Source organism: Nelumbo nucifera, chromosome 1, assembly GCF_055504915.1.
Source record: "Nelumbo nucifera cultivar China Antique chromosome 1, China Antique-T2T, whole genome shotgun sequence".
In the NCBI taxonomy this organism is placed as follows: domain Eukaryota; kingdom Viridiplantae; phylum Streptophyta; class Magnoliopsida; order Proteales; family Nelumbonaceae; genus Nelumbo; species Nelumbo nucifera.
Window position 1 is genome coordinate 70993469 of NC_142649.1, and position 20327 is coordinate 71013795.

The 20327-nt window shown below is 41.8% G+C and overlaps 1 non-coding gene across 1 annotated transcript; it reads right to left on the bottom strand.

Moving 5' to 3' along the window:
* Positions 1–417: 417 nt before the first annotated feature.
* LOC104612795 (uncharacterized) lies at positions 418–2029 on the bottom strand. Its single transcript, XR_016075951.1, has 2 exons — positions 1890–2029; positions 418–1800 (listed from the first exon to the last, which is right to left on the bottom strand). It is a non-coding gene; the product is annotated as an uncharacterized LOC104612795 (transcript).
* Between the last annotated feature and the right edge of the window lie 18298 nt (positions 2030–20327).

Consider the following 20327-nt stretch of genomic DNA (forward strand, 5'->3'; position numbering starts at 1 on the left):
CCATTAGAGATGCAGGCCCCATGTATTTAAATAGAACTTTATCATTGGTTTTACAGCCCGTTGAACAGCTAAATCTTTCTCAAGTACTCCAACAAATCCGAATCTGCACTTCACAGATTGCTCCTCACAAACATGTTCTGGCCGCACGTCGGCAACCTCTCCCATATTTATATTTATTATTCACATGTGGAGATGTGGCTGTAATATCGGGTTGGAAGCAAAATTGTGAGTTGCAAATCCCAATAACCAATTCCTGCGAACTTCATAGCCAAGTACAGAAAGGGAATGAGAAATCTAAATCGTGAATCCTGAAATGTGCTGATATTTTACAGAGGAAACAAAAGCTTCTCCAAAGATTAATAGATTATCCCTTTTACCACTCCGTTTTTTATACCACATATCACATAATAAAAAAAAGAACAAAAGAGGTTTAATTCTTTGTATTTATACTAATGCAGTTGTACGCACAGAAAAAGGTGAAGACGATCTCATCACTCTTCTTTACGCCAGAAAGGCCGAAAACACAAAGTCACAAGCACGAACCCAATGACAAAATCTCAGAGCTAGGCTGCCCGGAAGCATAAAAAGTTAAAGAAAAAAAAAGCAAACAAGCCCCACCAAAAAAGTTGCAGCTCTGAGTGGCAAGAAGACTGTTACGAAACCTCTCATCTCAGCTCTACACATCTCGGATTACATCAATGAAGTTCAAGGAAACAAAAAAAAAAAAAAAAAAAAAAAAGAAGATCAAACGAAACCCACCGATACCACTCTCTAAGTGGCAAGACGACGATAACGATGACGGCTTGTTGGTGTGCTATTCTAGGAAACCGGTTCTGGTGAGAATAGCGTTCCTTACTTTGCTGAGATCTCTTCCCTTGAGTGTCCTCCCAATACCTTCAAACACAGAAAAAGAAGAAATCTGACTCCTCGCCATCTTCTTGGCAATCCATTCATGGGGAGGTATCATCTCATCGTCATCGCCATCATCACTAGCGATAACATTACTTTCCCCATCATCATTAATAAAAGCATTACTGTAACTGTAGCTACCACCGTCTGCCCGTGAACCATCCTTGCTGAAGCTATGGCCGCCAGACCCCTTTGAATTCTTCTTGTATGTCTTTGACCAGTCAGGAATGTTTACAGGTGCTGACTGCTGGTGAGCTCTGGCCTCGTGTGTGGCATTATTAGCTGCTCTTGGTATCATTCTTGAAGCAGTGGGAAAGCGCCTTGGTGTTGGACTAGAAACAGAGGACTGATGATCTTTTGGTTTTCTAACCCTGGGACTGGTATCCTTTCTATCTTTCACAACCGCCCAAACATCTTCTTCCTCAAAATCTTCATTTCTGATTGATCTTCCACCACCATCCATGTTGAAAAAGTCATAACCATCCGCCATTAATGATTCACCTAAAGCCCTAAAGTGGTAGTTTCTGATAGACTTCTCAAATGGGTGTTATCTAAAATCCTCAACCTCAGGATATGGGGAACGGAGGGCTAGGTTGTTGTTATCAGGAAAATTATCAAGACAAACGAAATTCCAGAATCTACGTTTCCTTTGATTGAAAACCTCCAAAAACCGCAGGGTAGTGAAAGATTTTTGAAAAGGGTATACTGCAAAGGCCAGACCCCAAATCCACACAGAGTAAAGTAAAGAGAAACTGCAGCCGATTTCGCAGAAGGGTATGTTGCAGAACCCTTAGCCAAACGAAGGAAAGGAAATGGTTGTGAAATCCCAGGATATACCTTTCTCCAGCTTGAAAAACTCCAGGAAAAAAGGCATAAGTTTCGACTGGTATCCTGCAAAATTGAAGAAAAAAACAAATATATAGATTATTTGGGACGTAATTCAAATTCAAAAAAAGAAATGACGAGGGAAGCGGAGGAACCTGGGCCGGATCTGGTTATGGTTGGTCCTCCGCTTTCTCCTGAGGCAGCGAATCTTAAGGAGGTTCAGTTGTGATGGGTTCTTAACTTCTTATGCACAAGTGATACGCCCTCGGAAACAGAATGGAGAAGAGCAATCTCAAAGCCAGGTATTTTAAAATTCATTTATTTATGTGGAATTTATAAAATTTCCTTAATTACGTGTCCATCATTGGGGTGTTGGGTCATTAAGCGAACGAAGAACAAAAAAAGAAAATTGTTCTGGTTTTCAACTTTTCGAATATCTTTCACTTTCCGCTGAAAAGCCTGGCTTTTGATTGGAAAAGGTGGAGAGCAGGGATTGGCCAGAGCTGTTTTTACAAATTTCCGTAACCTTATCCAACCGAACTTAAAATCTGTACGGTTTTAATCGTAGGGAGGCAGCTTCAGAGATGCTTCTCTGCTTCTCTTCTTCGGAGCTGGTGTTCATGCCTACATGGAAGTTGATGCTCTCTCATTGAGATACGTAGTGGGTTTCTGGTGATTGTCTTTATCTCTTTCTCCGATAAGAGTTATGCGACGACAGTGCGCGCTCGCTCGATAAAGGATTAGAAAAAGAGACGGGCTGAGGGCTGACGGGGGGAGTTGCTCAGACCTCAGGCTCAGAGAGAGAGAGAGAGAGAGATCACGACTGCGTTGGAGAGAGGGAGAAGTCAGTGTGCGGGGATCCAATTGGAGGGAGGATAGGTGGGTGGCAGACCCAGCAAAATAAAAAGTACATGTGGCATGCATATTGAATGTGAACATTCCAACAAATTTTAAAAATAGAACTAAGGGGCGTCTCTTCTTGATCTGGGTGCGGCTATTGTCTTCTTTTTTCCCTTTAAGCTTGCCTTCCCTTCTAGGGATGTCAGTGGGTCGGGTTAGGTGGTAAACCCGCACTGACCATATTTGGATCGGGTTATTTTTTATTTGGGGTTTCAGGTAGGGTTTGGGTTTCAAGAGAACCCACACTAACCTGACCTGTTTGACACCGTAGTCTTGAAGATATTAGTGTATATAATATCAATTAAATATAGGTATATTACACAAGAGTTAGGGCAGGTTTGATACCCCCTATTCATTTAATTGGATTGTGTCGGATTCGGGTTAATGTTGATTCATATCGGGTTAGGGTTTAGGCAAGATCATACCAAACCGGACCCGTTGGTATCCTTCTTTCATTGAGGTTTCTACATGGACCATGGTGTATATCGGGTTTGGGTCCTTTTGCTGCATAACTATCCAAGTCTGGCTATATATGTGGAGAGGAATCCGGACTAATCCTGCAATTAATCAGTACTTGGGTAGTTGGGCATCTCATCTACGATGGTTGATGGGCCATTTTCTAATGGAAAATCATTGATATTAAAGTTTTTCTAATCATATAATTACATAAGTATAAATGAAAATAAAAGAGAAAAAGAGTATCTTATCTTATCTTGCACCCTTTGATGGGACGTACTCCTAATCGGGTACCACATATGGTCCACATGGACATTTGTTAGGTTCTATATTTGACCGGATCTGTCTGAAGTGTTGGAAGATAAGCCAAATGAAAACGAAGAGTTGGGAAACGTGCTAACTAAACAAGTTCCAACACCCTACCAACTTGTTTTGACACTGCACATCTTGCTATACGCCTATACAACTGGGTTCATCATAAAAGTGAGAACAGTCATGTGTGTCAAATGTTGTTAATAGGGTGCTGAATGTTGGGAGGTGATCCAGACTCGAAAATGAAAGGACTCCATGATTTCTTTTCTTTTCATAATTGTTAAGAAAAGAAGTGCATATAATTGTTTTCTTTTTCTTCTTTTTTCCTTCTTTGTATAGAATGGATTTATTTCAAACACTGTGGCGTCCGTTTTCTAGTAATGGGGCGGGTAAGGTGGTGGGTCTCATGCAAAAGAAAAAAATTTGTATTCATGTTTCGACATTAGTTTTTTTTTCTTTTTTTTTTTCTTTTTGGTATTGATGGTATTTCAATTTTCCTTGGTATGGTATAATACATTTTCTAATAACCTTAATAACTCTTTACAAACGTGGTAAGAGTCAATAGCGGGGCTGGAAACCGCATCTTGTTTGGGACTACCTAGATTACATGTCCACTGAGCTACTACTTAGTTGACTATGTTTCGACATTAGTGGGTCCCATTAAAAAACTAAGATTGATTTTCAAGTGGCTCATTTATGTGGGTAAGTATATTTTTCCAAGACTTAGGACCTATCCATTTGGAGACCGGCTTCAGTCAGAGCATGGGTCGTTTGAACAACAGCCTTTATAGCCTTGTATCGAGAATATCTCCCATGGAGAGATATTCCCAGTGTAAGGCTATAATGACTGTTTGAACGGACTTTGCATTGACCGAATCTGGTCTCATTCATTTCCTCCTAAGACTAGTATCATTAGACACCACATTAACAAAATAGTAATTCTCCCAACAGTAAACGTGCATATAAATCAAAGCCTATTTTTGCAAGTCTTTATGCATACGGATCAACATGATGGGGTAAATGCTGAAATGGTGCCTATATGACAAAGTTTATTGAATAAACACCCAACAGTGCCAAACACCGGCTAAAATTAAAATTCATTTCAAACAAATATAATTTATATAAACTGTTGATACCCATTTATTGTTTCATCTTGGACTTCAAGGGATTCCTTTCCAATCATATATGTGGCTTACCAAACTAAGGGTGATCATGGGCGGGAGTGGGGCAAAGCTTAGCACCAAGTATAAGAAGGTGCGCAGAAAGCCAGGTCCTCGGGCCTGGAAAACAAAAAAATGGACCAACCAGAATCTGACCAACTTTAATTTTGAAATCCCTATTTCTGGCGAAGTTTAATTTTAAAAAATTGGAGTGGGAGCTCGGAACTCCATCAACAGAAAAAGTTTTAGTCTGCAATGCAGTACTGGTGACTACTTTATGTATTTAGCAGAGACGACTCACGACTGTGAATGCTATGCTCTCCAGTCTCCACAGAGCTCCAGTGTCAGCTAGCTTAGGGCCTTGTGATCTAAGAGAGTCAGTCCTACTACGACTGCGAGACGGTGCAACAGGTTTTGTGGCAGACGATGCGTCTTCAAGACCATGGAGGAAGTTAAAGTTCTCGTCATGCTCATGCACTGGACGCAGAGGGTTTTGTCAAATTAACGAAACTCAGAGATTAATTTGTAGAACAGTAAAAATTCTAAAACAAATAATCCGACTGATGCACTAATATATCAATTGCCATGATGAAGAGTAATAGAGGTATTGATTTGAAGCCAAACAAAATGTTACCCATTTATAAAAATGAAAATGGATGAATCGTCCAACACACCCTGATTTCAGATTTTCAATTTTACCCTCTTAAAATGCTCGAAATGGTCAAGACATCCTCATTTTATATTTACAGGGTGGTTCCTTTTGAGCATTCCCTCTTTGCCCTTTGTTATTAATTTCCCCCAAACATTGGCTTGAGTATAGCAGAACTGCAGAAGATCTGAAGGGACCAGCAAAAAATTATTTGCTGTTTTTTGGCATTTGGCAGAGATGAACTGCAAAGTGTTCCTCTGGTTTGAGTTTAATGGCAGTGAGAGGACAGGCAATGCCCACAGGAATCAAACAAATTTGGTTTATTTACAAAAAATAAAAAATAAAAAACCCTTATTTTCTCTCACGTCCTCATGTTTCTTGTTGCTGGAGAGTACAGGCAAATCAATCAAACACCACTGACAGTAAATCTCAGTTCAAGACTATTGGTTGGAAAGGACGACTCTGACCCATCAGCTTTGGCTTCAACCATTAGTCGGTAAGTTTACTAATATTGGTGGTTGTTTAACACTAATCAAGCGCCATTAGCAATGTTAGGATACATTTCAACGACTATTGGTTGGATACGACGAATCAAGCGCATTGGCTTCAGGCATTAATTGGTAAGTTCATGTGTTTATTTAGTCTTGCATGTTCTCGATTTCTTTTTAACAAAAAAAAAAATCCAGTTTGATATTAGCTAGCCATTTACCTCATTGTTGGACAATTATAATATGAAATATTATTTATTTATTGGTTGGAAAGGAATGCATTAATTTGGGGTCGGTGATAGAGCATAGTTCAACGATTATTTATTTATTGGAAGGGAAAGTCTTAATTTATGGTTGGTGAAAAAATCTAGAGCATACAATTTTTCGGCATATATGCTAGCAAGTGTTTTGATCAGCTTACATATCGGTAATTAGTACAAAACAATTTGAGAAAAGGTATTAGTACGAAACAATTTTATCAACTTACTTTGTTGCTTCTGTAGTATGCCCATGTTATCTGGGGAAAAGAAAAATAAAACATTTTAATTCTCTAAAAAATCAAACAAATTTAAAATGTAATTAAGAAGATAAAGTTACCTAAAGAAGTGATGGCAAGGTTTCTGGTGAAACTACAGTTATAATCAGATCAAATTTAAACCAGATCCAATCTGATTAATATTAAATCCGAATCCCCTTTAGTGTTTGTAAAGTAAAGAATTAACAAGTCATTAAAAAAGTAATCACTTTCTATGCATATAATAAAATGTAGGGTGTTTTCTGCCAATTGTTTGGTTTGCTACTTTGAACTCCTACCTAACCAAGGAATTAAAATCTGATTAGTAGTAAGGGAGTAAATTCGGTTTGGTTTGCAGCTATAACCAGATTATTTTTCTTTGCCTCTAGTTAAAACAAAATGAAGGTAAATTATTTAAACCTACCTTCTACTTTGAACACTCCAAATTTCTTGAAATTGCACAAATCAGCCCCTTCTGTTTTTTTAATGGATAATAAAAGTATTATTGCATGGGAGTGAAAATGAAAAAAAGAAAATGTAAATTTTCATTTGATTTTGTTTTGGGTTTTGCTTTATTCTGCTTCATATCTTAATTTACTTCATTTGTAATGCAATGAAACAAAATGAGCTAAAACTTAAAATAAAAATATATCAGAATTTACACTCAAATCCTTTGCACTACCACAGTTTTGCATCAGTATAAATTCATATGCATTGCAATCAAATACAGCCTAAGGCTCAGTTTGGAAGGAGTACAAATGCAAATATGTAGAGTGCAAAACCTTATATTTTGCATTATTTTGTATGTATTTGCATTTGTACTCTTTCCAAACTCAGTCTAAAAAACAAATAAAAAATGATAACCAACTGATGATGGCTCTGTTGGTGGGATCTCTAGATGTTTGTAGCGGAGACTTAGGATCAAATCCCACTGCCAATAAGTGTTGGGGGTTAAGGCCTTAAGGGTATGGTGATGGGCCACCCCTGTTGTGTAACCCAATAACATAAATACCCCAAAAATGATGATATTGTGCTTTTAAACACTTTAAAGTTCCCAATTTATCCATGATGTTAATTCTTTTTGATGGTACAACTTGGGCGTGTTCAGGTTGGGTTTTTGTCAAAATTTGAATGGACTCAGCCCGAAGGCCCAAACCCAAAGCAGTGTAAAAATGTTAATTCGGGCTTACCAAAGTTTTTACTCCTACTTCTCAATGTGGACATTTTTGGGGATATTTCAGTCAATAGAGACTCCAATATTGACATCCAAGGGCAAATTGAAAAATTAAAATAAGATGACATCATCATTTTTTATAGTTTATCAACATCAAATTAATAACGAGGTCTATATTTCTATAATTTATGTTGAGGAGAAATTTGGAGAGGTCAAAGCACAGGGGGAGGTTAAAGGGATTTGTTAGAAAGCATGGGAGATTTAAATGACTTACACAAATACAAATAAAATGAACAATTAGAAAACTTGTATAAACTACAACCATAAATAAAAAAAAAAAATCAGTCATAGAAATAACTTAGGCATGTCATAATAAAATTAAGGGAAAATTCCCGATTAGTATCTGTACTTTTGGCCTAGTGCCATTTTAGTCCCTAAACTTTAAAATGCAATAGTTCAGTATCCAAATTTTTAAAATGCGTCAATCCAGTACCTGATGTTAACCAGCTGTTAATCAGCCATTAAGTAGTATTTAAAAAAGACACAAATGCCCTTTAAGTGTCATCTAATTTTCTTGATTAACCATTTAAACGTTGACAAAAAATTAATAGTCACAAATCTTAGTGGTCATTCTAGAGACCGCAACTTTCTTGAATAGAAGAGGCAAGGATTTGAGACTGTTAATTTTTTGTCAACATTTGGATGGTTCATAAAGAAAATTAGATGACACTTGAAGGGCATTTGTGTCTTTCAAATGTCACTTAAAGGCACTAGGCCCAAAGTATAGGGTACTAATCGGGAATTTTCCCTAAAATTAATTTTGAGATCAGATTTTCCCACTCTTAAATGCAGTTTGGTTGTTGATGATTTGATTCAAGATTCAATGGCAAATGATAACTTTCCCAAACATGCACTTCCAAGTAGAAAGTGATGGTGCGCAATTTGATGGCTCTCACGTAGTAGGTGACTCGGACGCCGAATCGGAAGCTTACTTTGTCGATGGCCAAGCTGAATTTGGCCGAGCTATGTGATTTTCTACAAGAGAGAGAAAGTTAGAGCGCCCGGGTTGCTTTTACCCGAGGTAGGCACTCCGATGCTTAAGTCAACAAAGAGTTCTTAGATATTCTTAAGAGATTAGAGAGTACGAGAGTTTAATCGCGCGTACCTCTCGAAGTGGAAATGAGACCTTTATATAGGTGTGAGTGATCTAAGACCAGTTGTAATGGGTCCCTAACTCTCGTAGAGCCATTTCCATTAAGCCACAAGAGAGTAATGACGTCGGTTACGTAATCTGCGTAAAGGGCTAAGGTCCATCCGATTGACTTTGACGTGCATGATGCGAGTAGGTCGGCCTAACGGTTAATTCATTAACATTCCAGAGAACTCGGTCTGGCAACGGGTCTCTATGACAAGTCAACGAGCATGCCTAGTAGGTCACCGGTAGTACCTTTCTTAGCTTGATCGGTCCCTAAGGTAGGTCGTTCCTTGCTCGGGGGTCCTTCAAGTTGGCCTAGAAGTACCTTAGGTCAGCCCTAGCGAGGAGCTACTAGCCAACCTGCTGAGGTGATCCACTTACTCAGTGTCGGGGTGTCACTTGGAAGCCACGTATCATGATGCAATTCAGAGGACCAAATTACCCTTCATCAATTGCCCCCCACTACAGCAACGTCAGCTCGGCGAAGGGAGTATCTCACAATATGGTAATTGGTCTGACTGGTTTGTTAGTTGCTCGGCTCGCCCACTTGATTCGGCTTGAGAATAGGTGGGACCGCAGAAAATTCAAATTTCAAAATTTTGAAAGGCGCACGCTAGATGGGCGCGCAAAGTTGAAAATTCAAATAGTCCGCACATGGTGCCGCCTTCTCAATTGTCGATTCAGTGGTAGCGGGCCTTAATCATTGATTCTTTTTTCCGATAGGCAATAAATAGGGAATCCTAATCGGGGTCCCAATCGCACTGTTTTCAAGCTTTCGCTAAGGGAGAGAGTAACCGGTTGGAGGAGAGCTCTATCGAAGAATCACCGTTCGTTCGCCCGTCAAGGTCTGTTTGTCACCGTTGTCGGCTTTCTATCCCCCAACAACTGGTGAGTCACTTCCTTTGTAGTAATGTCTTCTGGTCCTTCTAAGGGTAGGTCACTGAATTTTAGATGGGTGAGAGGAGAGGGCTCATCACAAGACCAGGAGGGTTCTCAGGCCAAGACCTCGACATCTCACGAAGGTGGATGCCCAAGAGGAGGAAACCCCACTCGATCATTCTAAGCTTACCAACGAACGCATAATAGAGTTGTATACTGTATAGCAAATACCTAGTGAGTTCGACTATATCTAGCCCAACCCAGATCACTTCCCATGGAGTCACGACCGAGGTGAGGTCTGTGTTTTTGAGGAGGCGCTAGTCGCCAGACTTCATTTTCCCTTGCACCCCTTTATTCTTGTGGTGCTTTCGTATTATGGTGTTTCTCTAGGTCAGCTTCACCCAAACACAATTCGGACACTTGTAAGGCTGATCTCCATGTGTCATTACCTTAATTTTCCTTTAGACTTAGATATCTTCTTTGGGTTGTGTACTATGAAGAAGGTCCCCCCACGTGCCCTATTGTTTTTATCTTCCCTTCCGCCACGGTTACAAGTTGTTAGACAGCTTTCCCTCTAAGATCAAAGATTAAAAGAATAGATACTTCTTCCCTTCTCATAAGACCAGTTGGAACATGGATACTGTATGGCGGAGGGATTGTCAGATGTTCAACATAGAGTTCGATGAGGATCTGCGACTTGAAATGCAATGCCCCGTGCGTCGGCGTTTTCAAGTAGATAATTTTTTAGTTGAGTATATGCTTATCAGGACAGCCTGAGCCACGTCGGTAGGTTGGCCAACATGTCTTTTGCATTTTGCTTCAAAATTTAATTTTAGCTTAACTAATATTTCCCTTGTCTTTTTCAGATATGACGAGCATGAATCACTTATGGCAGTAGCAAAGAAGAAGACATTTAGGAAAAAGATGAGGGCTGACACTCGTCAATGGAGGGTACCTCAGCTAGTGTCGAGGCGAGGTCAACGGTATCCGCTCCTGGTGTCGTCAACCATAAGGGAGGTGGCGACCCTATGAACACTGATCAGGTCCCTTTGTATCCTACCACCTCTTCATTCCAAGTTGGCCAAAAGCATTGTCCTGCCAATCCTTATCCCTCGGGCATACCCTGCTTCATTCCCAACATCAATGTCTCCATGCTCGACTGCCTTCACGATCCCCAGGTAGCCCTTCAGATGGGGAGAGGTATGCTCCTCCCCGAGGATGTGCAATATTGTCGCGGTATGGACTCTACTGAGGTCAGCGCCAGGATGACTCAATGCATCCTCCGAGTTCATCTTTCTACTTTCTAAAGCTTGTATTCTCTTGTTCTGTGGTCTTCGTATTGACTATTCTTTTCTTCTTCTAGTAGGCAAAAACTATGGGTTAGGTAATGCTGGACCAGGTCACCTCGGCTTGGAGAGAGAGGCGCGAACTCTAGGCGAACATTGAAGCTTTGTAAACTCAGATGTAGGGAATTCATCTTGGCGTTGAGGAAGATCACCAATGGTTCATCAGGTTGAGTGCTGACATGCAACGTAAGCTGAACGAGGCCAGGGAAACTATTACTGCACAGGAATGCCAATTGGAGGAGCAACGAACGAAGTGTATGGAAGATATCCATCGGGCCGAGGTCGTAACCGTCGAACATTTCCATTTGTTGCTCGAGTACACCCAAGAGCAGGTTGTCAACGATGTTCCCGCAATGAAAAGAGTCTTCAAAATTTGTCGTTGCTATCTTAAACCCCTGCACCCTAACTTTGACTTCAGTTGTCTATCTGTCAAAGGTGTGCTGGAAGAGTTGGCGGTGCAGGTTGACAAGGAGCCTTTGACTCCTAGTGAGAAAGAGGGAGAGGATGGCGAAGAAGAGGGTGACGAGGTAGACGATGTCGATGACAAGCTGCAGGGTGGCGATGAAGAATAGGTTGGCCATGATGTCAGATGTTATCTTCTCAGTTGATGTTTCCAGGAGCCTGCACGCTCCTGTTAGATATTTCTTGGAATCTACGTGCTCCTTATATTGTAGACTTTATTTCTTGAGGGTTTTCCTCTCTTTTTTTTTTTTGATATATCTACTCTGCAACTTCAGTGGAATTCGCTTTAATATATGTTGCCTCTTCAATGGAATTTCAATCTTGCTAAGATATTGTGTCATTGAGCTATCTTTGGTCTATGTGCTTGTAGAAGTGGTTTGGCTTAGGGGCCTTAGGGCCAAAAAGGTGATTCAGGATTCCCCTTAAGTATTATTTGGTTGAGCTGCTGGGAGGTCAGCCCAGGTTCTTTAATGCTGAAAGCGGTTTGGAATCCCTTAGATTTTATTTGGCCGAGCTGTTGGAAGGTCGGCCTGGGTGCCTTAGTGCTAAAAGCGATTTGACATCTTGTAGATTTTATTTGCCCGAGCTGCTGGAAGGTCGGCCTGGGTGCCTTAGTGCTGAAAGCGATTTGGCATCCCTTAGATTTTACTTTCATACTTAGTAAAATTTCACAAATTCGCGGACATAGCTCGAAACACTTCTTTTACAAATAGTATTTCCTTAACTTGTCTATATTCCATGCGCGAGGTACTAACTTCCCCTCTAGGGTTTCAAGCTCGTATGCATTTTCACCAATTACTCTAAAGACTATAAGGGCCTTCCCAGTTTGAACCTATCTTTCCTACACTGGGCTCAGGTACCATAACCATCCTGAGTACTTCGTTTCCAACTCTAAATTGGAGTCTCTTGACTTGGGCGTTATAGTACCGAGCCACTCGCTGTTGGTATGATGCAGTCTGAATGTAGGCAAGATCACAAACATTTTCTACCAAGTTGAGGTTGGTCTGTAGATCATCCTCATTGTTCTCCTCATCATAAGTCTTGGGTCTTAAGGTCGGCACTTCGATTTCAGTTGGGATCACAACTTCAGTTCCATATGTTAGGTAGAAAGGTGTTTCGCCGGTCGTTGTCTTAATAGTCGTTCGGTAGGCCCATAAGACACTGGGCAGCTCATCCACCCATAAACCTTTAGCTCAAGAAAGCCGAGCTTTAAGGCCGCGGAGAATCACCCTGTATGTTACCTCGGCCTGACCATTAACCTGGGGATGAGCAACTGAGGTGAAGTTCCGTTGTATGCCCATCTCTGTACACCAATTTTGGACTTAAAGTCTTCAAATTGCTTATCGTTTTCCAAGATTAGTACTTTTGGTAGCCCTTACCTGCATACATTGTTTCTCTAGAAAAAACTCTGCACGTTCCGAGCTCTGATAGATACCAGTGGTTCAGCCTCCACCCATTTTGTGAAATAGTCAACTGCCACAACTAAGAACTTCCTTTGCCTAGTCTGATCCCCATTGTGCGAAAGGCCATGGGTTAGTAAGGTACTTCAGGTCTATTGCAGATTGGTGTAGGATGTTGGCGTGCCACTAAAACTTGTCACATTTTCTGCACTAGTTTGATCGCATCCACCTTCAATGTAGGCCAATAGTAGCCTTGTCGTGGCGCCTTTTGGACGAGCGCCCTGCCCCCCAAGTGTCCTCCGAAAAGGCCTTCATGAATTTCTCGCAGCCCTTGATCCGCTTTAGCTCGACGTAAGTAGCGCAGGTAGGGGAGCGTGAATGATCTTCTGTACAACTGTTCACCTATGATCACGTAGCGAGCTGCCTATCGATCTACCCTCCGGGCCGCATTACACTCCTTTGATAGGGTCCCGTGGTGTAGACAGCCAACAAGCATATCTATCCCGCTCGGCTTTGCCGCCAGCACAAGGATGACCTTTTCTGCCACCCTTTCTATGATTGGGCATGGTGGGTCTTCTATATAAACTGTCCTGTTTGTAGAATCAATCACGCTATCTAGTTTTGAAAGTGCGTTGGCTTTTGTGTTTTCTAATCATGGAATCTACTGGATATGCCAAGAGTGGAAGTTGGGCAGGAACTCCCTTACCTTAGCTAGGTAGGCTGACATGGTGGGCTCCTGAGCCTCATACTGTCCATTCACTTGGTTAGCCACTAGTTGCCAGTTGGTGCACACCACAAGATGCTTAGCCCCAACTTCCCTTGCCAGTAATAGCTCGACTATAAGTGCCTAATATTCAACTTCATTGTTCGAAGCTCGGAATAAGAACTAGAAATCGTATTCCAGATTTACCTCGCTCGGCCCATAGAGCATTAGTCCAGCCCCGCTTCCACCCTGGTTAGACGAGCCATCCACATGGATGATCCAGGGCTCCTCATCCCAGGCCGGGGTAGGTCCCGCGCTGGTTGATGCCTCTGAAGTGGTTACTAGGTCGATAACTTCAGTGGTTGGCGAGCTAAAGGTACACTCGACAATGAATCTATTAGGACCTGTGCCTTGATTGTTGGTGGCGGCTCAAATCGGATGTCGTATTCACTGAGTTCGATTGCCTATCTCGTAAGTCTCCCTGAGACCTTGGGCTTCTGAATGAATTGCCTTTTTAAATACCTGAGACCTCAGGTTAGGTCAACAAAGGCAGCGAACTTAAATACTTTTTAGCTCGTCAAAGGCGAGTTGACACTCTTTGGTCCACTCAAAATCTTGGTTCTTTTTTATGCCCTTAAAATATAGGAGACACTGCCCAATTGACTTAGACATAAATTGGTTCAAGGCAGCTATTCGGCTAGTTAACTTTTGTACTTCTTTAATTGATTTGGGAGGTCGTATGTCTAAGATTGCCTGGATTTTTTTCTAGATTGGCTTCGATACCACGTTAGCTAACTATGTATCCGAGGAACTTGCCTGACATGACACCAAAGACACACTTGTTTGGGTTGAGTTTCATGTTGTATTTTCTTAAAACGTTAAAAACGCAATCTAGGTCGGCAATTAGAGAATTTGAAAACTTAGTTTTTACAACTATGTCGTCTACATAACATACAATTTTATTTTTAATCAAATCTGAAAAAACATTATTTACAAGATGTTGGAAGGCCGCCCCAGCATTTTTTAGGCCAGAGGGCATGACTTTGTAGCAGTACAAGTCCATCTCGGTTACAAATGCAGTTTTTTCTTCGTCAGCTAGATCCATCAAAATCTGGTTGTAGTCGAAGTATGCATCCATGAAACTCAACAGCTCAAACCCTGAGGTCGCATCTACCAGGCGGTCGATTCTTGGAAGTGGGAAGCTATCCTCATGTAGGCTCTGTTAAGGTCTGTATAGTTGACGCACATGCGTCACTTGCCATTGGCCTTCTTCATGATGACTGGGTTTGCAATCCAACTTGGATATTGGACCTCTCTAGTGAAGTCTGCTGTAAGTAACTTCCTTACTTCCTCATCTACTATCTTCCATGTTTTGGGGGTGAGGTTCCTTTTCCTCTGCCGGACTAGTCTGACTAAGGGGTCAACATTTAACTTATGAGTATTATAGAGGGGTATATGTTGGGCATTTCTGTTGTTGACCAAGTGAAAATGTCTAGATTATTAAGTAGAAAGCGTCTAGATTATTAAGTAGAAAACTTACCAGATTGGAGCGCACTGGTTTTGTGAGGTAAGCTCCTATTTGTACTGTCTTCTCTGGCTCGGCCTCTAAGATCGGCACTAGGACAATATCTTCCATTGGCCGAGCTCGCTCGTCAATGTTCTCTAGGGGTGGCTCCAAGTCGACGTCGATGACTATTTTGCCTTTGGCTTTTAGCGTTGCTACGTAGCATTTGTGAGACTCTAGCTAGTCGCCTCGCATGACTCCGATGCCTCTAGTAGTAGGGAGTTTTTCTGCTAGGTGGTAAGTTGACACTACCTCTCAGAGGGCGTGTAGGATAGGTTGGCTTAGGGTGGCATCAACTCGTGGCAACCACAAGGGAGTCGTGATCAAACCGAAACGAGTTGGGGGCCAAGCCTACTACAACTAGTACCCTCACCCTACCAAGGGGTCGAACTACCTCTCCGTTAAAGCCAACCAAGGGTATGTCGGTTAGCTGTAGATCTTTTCTACCGAGCTCCATTCGCTCGAGTGCTTCTTGGAAGATGATATCGGTCGAGCTCCATGAGTCGACCAGAATTCTTTTTACTTCGAAGTCATTTATTGTTAACTCCACTACTAGAGCATCATCATTAGGGTATTGTATACCGCGTGTGTCATCTTCATTGTATTAGATTATTTCTTCTCTACAAGGGCATTTCGGTGAGTTATCGTTGTCATGTTCGAGGTCTTGAACTAAGCTTCTCCCTGCTGAGGTGGTACACCCTGCTATAATCGACCCTCCGATGATCATGATGATGACCCGTCAGACAGGCCGCTCTGGTGGCTGTTGGTCTCAGGGAGCTTGGTCTCTTTCTTGCTCCCTACTGGACTGAGGTGCCTCCTTGCGTTGCTCGGCAGGTCAGCCTGTTTCTTCTCTTTTTATGAATTGTCTTAGATACCCGCGAAGGATCAACTCTTCAATCTCCTCCTTCAAGTTTTTGCAGTTCTTTGTGTTGTGACCAATGTTACGTTGGCATTGACAAAATTTGTTTGGGTTCCTATTTGCAAGGTCGCCCTTCATCCTGGACCGCCAAAATTTTGCCCCTTTTTGCATTTAGAGCAGTATAGTTTCTATTTTGTACAGGTAGGGTCCTAGATCATCGACCTGATCCAAAACTCTGATGAGGAGACTTGCTCTTTCTTCTTGGCGACTTGCTTCGCCTATTCCGAGGTGACCGACTTCTTTTTGGCGACTTACTCGTTCGCCGCTACTTGCTACTTCCTGCTTCTTCTTCTGCTCGCTTCCTTTTCCCGAACAATTCTAATCGGGATCCTAGTGCTTCTTCCACCTTGGTGAACTTGTCTGCTTCGATGAGGAACTTTTCCATAAAGGTCAGAGGGTTCAGCTTGATCTCCTAGCACAAGTCAGGGTGGCGAACACCATTTATTGCTACGGTGAGCTGTACCGCCGGGTCAAGGTTAGGATTTTGGAGACGTTCCAGGTTGAACCCTTTGATGTATTCACGGAGCGTCTCATTTGGTCGCTACACGACGTTTAGTAGGTAGGTTATAGATTTAGAACACCTTTTGTTGGTGACGAAGTGAGTAATGAATAGATTGACAAATTGATCCCAACTTTTTATGGAGCCAGAGGCCAATCCTGAGTACCATAGCCGAGCTGTATCATGGAGGGTTATTGGAAAAGTCATCAATAAACTTGAATCGTTGGCCCCATGGAGTTGTATTAAGCCCTGGAAGTTGTCAACATGGTCCATAGGGTCTGTCGTTCCATTGTATGATTCGAGACTGGGGGCCCTGAAATCTTTAGGCCAAGGAGCTGTAAGTATCTCAGGGGCCAGTGGCGAGGTGTGAGATATAGACCACCCAGACAAGGTGACTGCCTAGCTGGTTTCTTTGCTTTCATTTTTCTTGTCCATCACTCTCATAGACGGAGCGAGCTGACTTTTCTTTAAGGCATGGTGAGTATGTCTGCAACGCCTTCTTTTGGACCCTTTAAAAGAGCTAGCGGCTTCTGTTTCGATGGGTGTGGTAGCCCGACTATCCACCGAGGGCTGGTTCAGGTTCTAGTCAGGTACCTACTTGGGAACCTGGTTAGGAATCTGATGGGGAACTCGAGCAAGAGCCGAGTTAAGGTTCAGCCCGACATTTTGTCGCTGTTGTGGCTGCAGCTATTGTGTTCGCTGGTTCTGATGCTGAGTCTGCTACTGTTGTAACTTTTGTTGCCCCCTATTAGGGTGGCAAACTTATCCTCCTAGGCCCTCATTTGATTACTCATTCCATGGACACATTGCACCAAGTCATAGAATTGGCACACATCGACTCCAGTGGGAGCCATGGAGGGCTTGACCGTAGGAGGAGACGCGTTCACCTGAGATGGTGGCAAGGTCGGGTTCAGAGTGGGTGGGACGCCTGGCAGAGTCAAAGGCACATTAATTTGTCCAATAGTCACTGAACGGACTTTTGGGATCATCCCGAGTTGTTTGTGTCTTTAGTAACCTAGTTATTGTTGTTGTTGAAGGGTTGGTTGCTTGATGAAGCCACGAATATTGGTATAAAATGTTTAAAGATGAGAACTTAGCTTTTTGTAACATGTTTCCACAGACGGTGCCAATTGATGGTGCGCGATCTGACAACTCTCACATAGTAGGTGACTCGATTGCCGAATCGGAAGCTTACTCTGTCAATGGCCGAGCTGAAATTTGCCGAGCTAAGTCTAGCCGAGCTATGTGATTCTACAAGAGAGAGAGAGTTAGAGTGCTTGGGTTGCTTTTACCCGGGGTGGGAACTCCAATGCTTAAGTCAACGAAGAGTTCTTAGAGATTAGAGAGTGTGAGAGCTTAGTCGCGCGTACCTCTTGAAGTTGAAATGAGACCTTTATATAGGTGTGAGTGGTCTGAGACCTCCTGTAATGGGTCTCTAACTCTCGTAGAGCCATTTCCGTTAAGTCGTGGGAGAGTAATGACGTCAGTTACGTAATCTGCGTAGAGGACTAAGGTTCGTCCGATTGACTCTAATGCGCATGATGCGGGTAGGTCAGCCTAACGGTCGACTCATTAATATTCCGGAGAACTCGATCTGGCAACAGGTCCCTATGACAAGTTAGTGAACATGCCTAGTAGGTCACTGATAGTATCTTTCTTAGCTCGGCCGGTCCCTGAGGTAGGTCGCTCCTTGCTCGGGGGTCCTTCAGGTCGGCCCTGACGAGGAGCTACTAACCGACCTGCTAAGGTGATATGCTTATTCAACGCGAAGGTATCACTTGGAAGCCACTTATCGTGATGCAATTTGGAGGACCGACCAAATTACAGGACAATAGAAAATTTTACAGAAGCAATAAAGTAAACGAAAAAAAAAAAGTTAAAATGGACAAGGGAGAATCGTAGAAAGTTTTGTTTTTGAGGTATCCAAAACTCAACCAGTAACCAGTTGAAGATTTATAACTTTAGTCCACTCCAACAGCCACGACTGAACATTGGGTAAAAGACACTCTTACAAGTGGTGGCACATGAAATAATTCACACATGTATGCCGAATCTGGACTCTGGAGTATTGGAGTAGGTCATGGTATGATGGTAGCATTGTGTAATTATAATCATCCCTTCAACTTTAAGTTACTGAAGGGTTAGCAACTTGTAGGTACGGAAACGGTTTCACCAAACCCACCAATTAAGTAGAAGGAAAGAAAAGCGGATTCCAGAGCATGCTACGGATTTACATGTATACCAATGAAAGAAGACTCTGCAACTTTTCAAATTCCACTTAGCTCATGCATAAATAATTCTTCTTTCCTAACATTGTCTTAGATGGTTTTAAGAGAACTTTGTCAAGTTCGAGACTCATGTTCGGTAGGTTTTGATTTGTCTACGTATTTCATTATATTGAATATTCAATGTTGAGGAATGTAGTGAGGTATTGAGAGTTGTAATAATAGTTGGATACACTCTTGCAATGAAAAAACAAAAGTGCATTACAGTCAAGCTTATGTATGTGAATTAGATATGGTGCATTTTTAAAGGTTAAGAGATGAGGCCAATGTATAAGAATTGGGAGACGTTTATGTATATTGGCGTGGAAATTAAGTGCTGACACAAGACAAAATGAAAGGAGTCAAGAAAGGGGAGAGGGATGAGAAGAGTTAGAATTTATTATACTCAATGAGTATACAGAGGGAGCTCTGTACATGCTTCCAGAGTCTACATTTCCATCTCTCCTCAATCTTATAGTTTCAGAACAGATTATTTCATTGAGTTGATTGATCAAATTTATGTTTGAGAGCGCCCTACCAAAACAAAAGAATGATTTGAATATAGTTATGGGCACTTAGTGCTCAGCTAAAATTGATGAGAAAGAGGGGAATAAGAAAACGAAAAATGGTGAGAAATGAAAGAACGGATGGAAGAGAAAAAAAGATGTAAATTGTACAAGTATCGAGGAGAGAATGAAGGAAAAGGTAGGAATGAATTTCAAGAGTCAATTGTGCTAATACAGTCCAGTGCCGTATATCTCCGTCTTGTTTATAAATTTATAGTGCATTGGACTGATTGATCAAGTTTATTTATGTATGCTTAATAACACCGCCACGAAAAAAAAAATCAAGATAAAAGGAAAATTCCTGATAAGTATCCTGTAATTTAGGCCAAGTGTCAATTTAGTACTCTAATTTTAAAATACGACAATCTAGTACCCGAATTTTCAAAACACGACAATTTAGTACCCGCCGTTAATCAGTCGTTAAATGGCATGTGAAAAGACAAAAATACCCTTAAAATATATTCTCATTTTCTTTATCAACCTATCTGCTAAAATCAAAACCGAAGGCGCTTGCAATTGCAAGCAATGCGATTGCAAACAAGAAGTCTATTAAGCTTTGCCTGATCGATTGTCGCCGTTGTTATACCAAAAACAACAACCCGATCTTCTTTCTCTTCTGCTTTATTGGAGCTGGATGGAAGTTATCACGCGGGTGTGTTCTCTTGCAATCAAACGATCGATAACTCGATCAAATGTGACTGTCTTGATTCAGCCGTTGAGATGTTTGAAGCAATGCCTGTCCGTGACATCGTCTCCTGTAACTTGGTAATAGCTGGTCATGCTCACCATGGGTTTCTAGAGCTGGCCCTTGATCTCTTCAAAGAAATGGTTTCTCGAGGCCTTGGAGAAAGCCCGTCCACATGTTCTTCAGTTTTGGGTATTTACAGTGATGCTGGGTTCTACCGAGAAGGCCTTCAAGTTCATTGCAGAGTGGTTTTGTTTGGGTTCAACGCAAACTTGTTTGTTGGGTCCGCATTGATTGATATATGCCTATTCTCAACATAGAATGGGTAGAGAGGGCCTCAAGATGCTTGAGACCATGATCTAGGAGGGTCTGAAGCCAGATGTTGTAACATTCTTGTCTGTGTTAATGGGTTGCAGTCACTCAGGTTTGGTGAGAGAAGGGCAATTAATATTTGAATC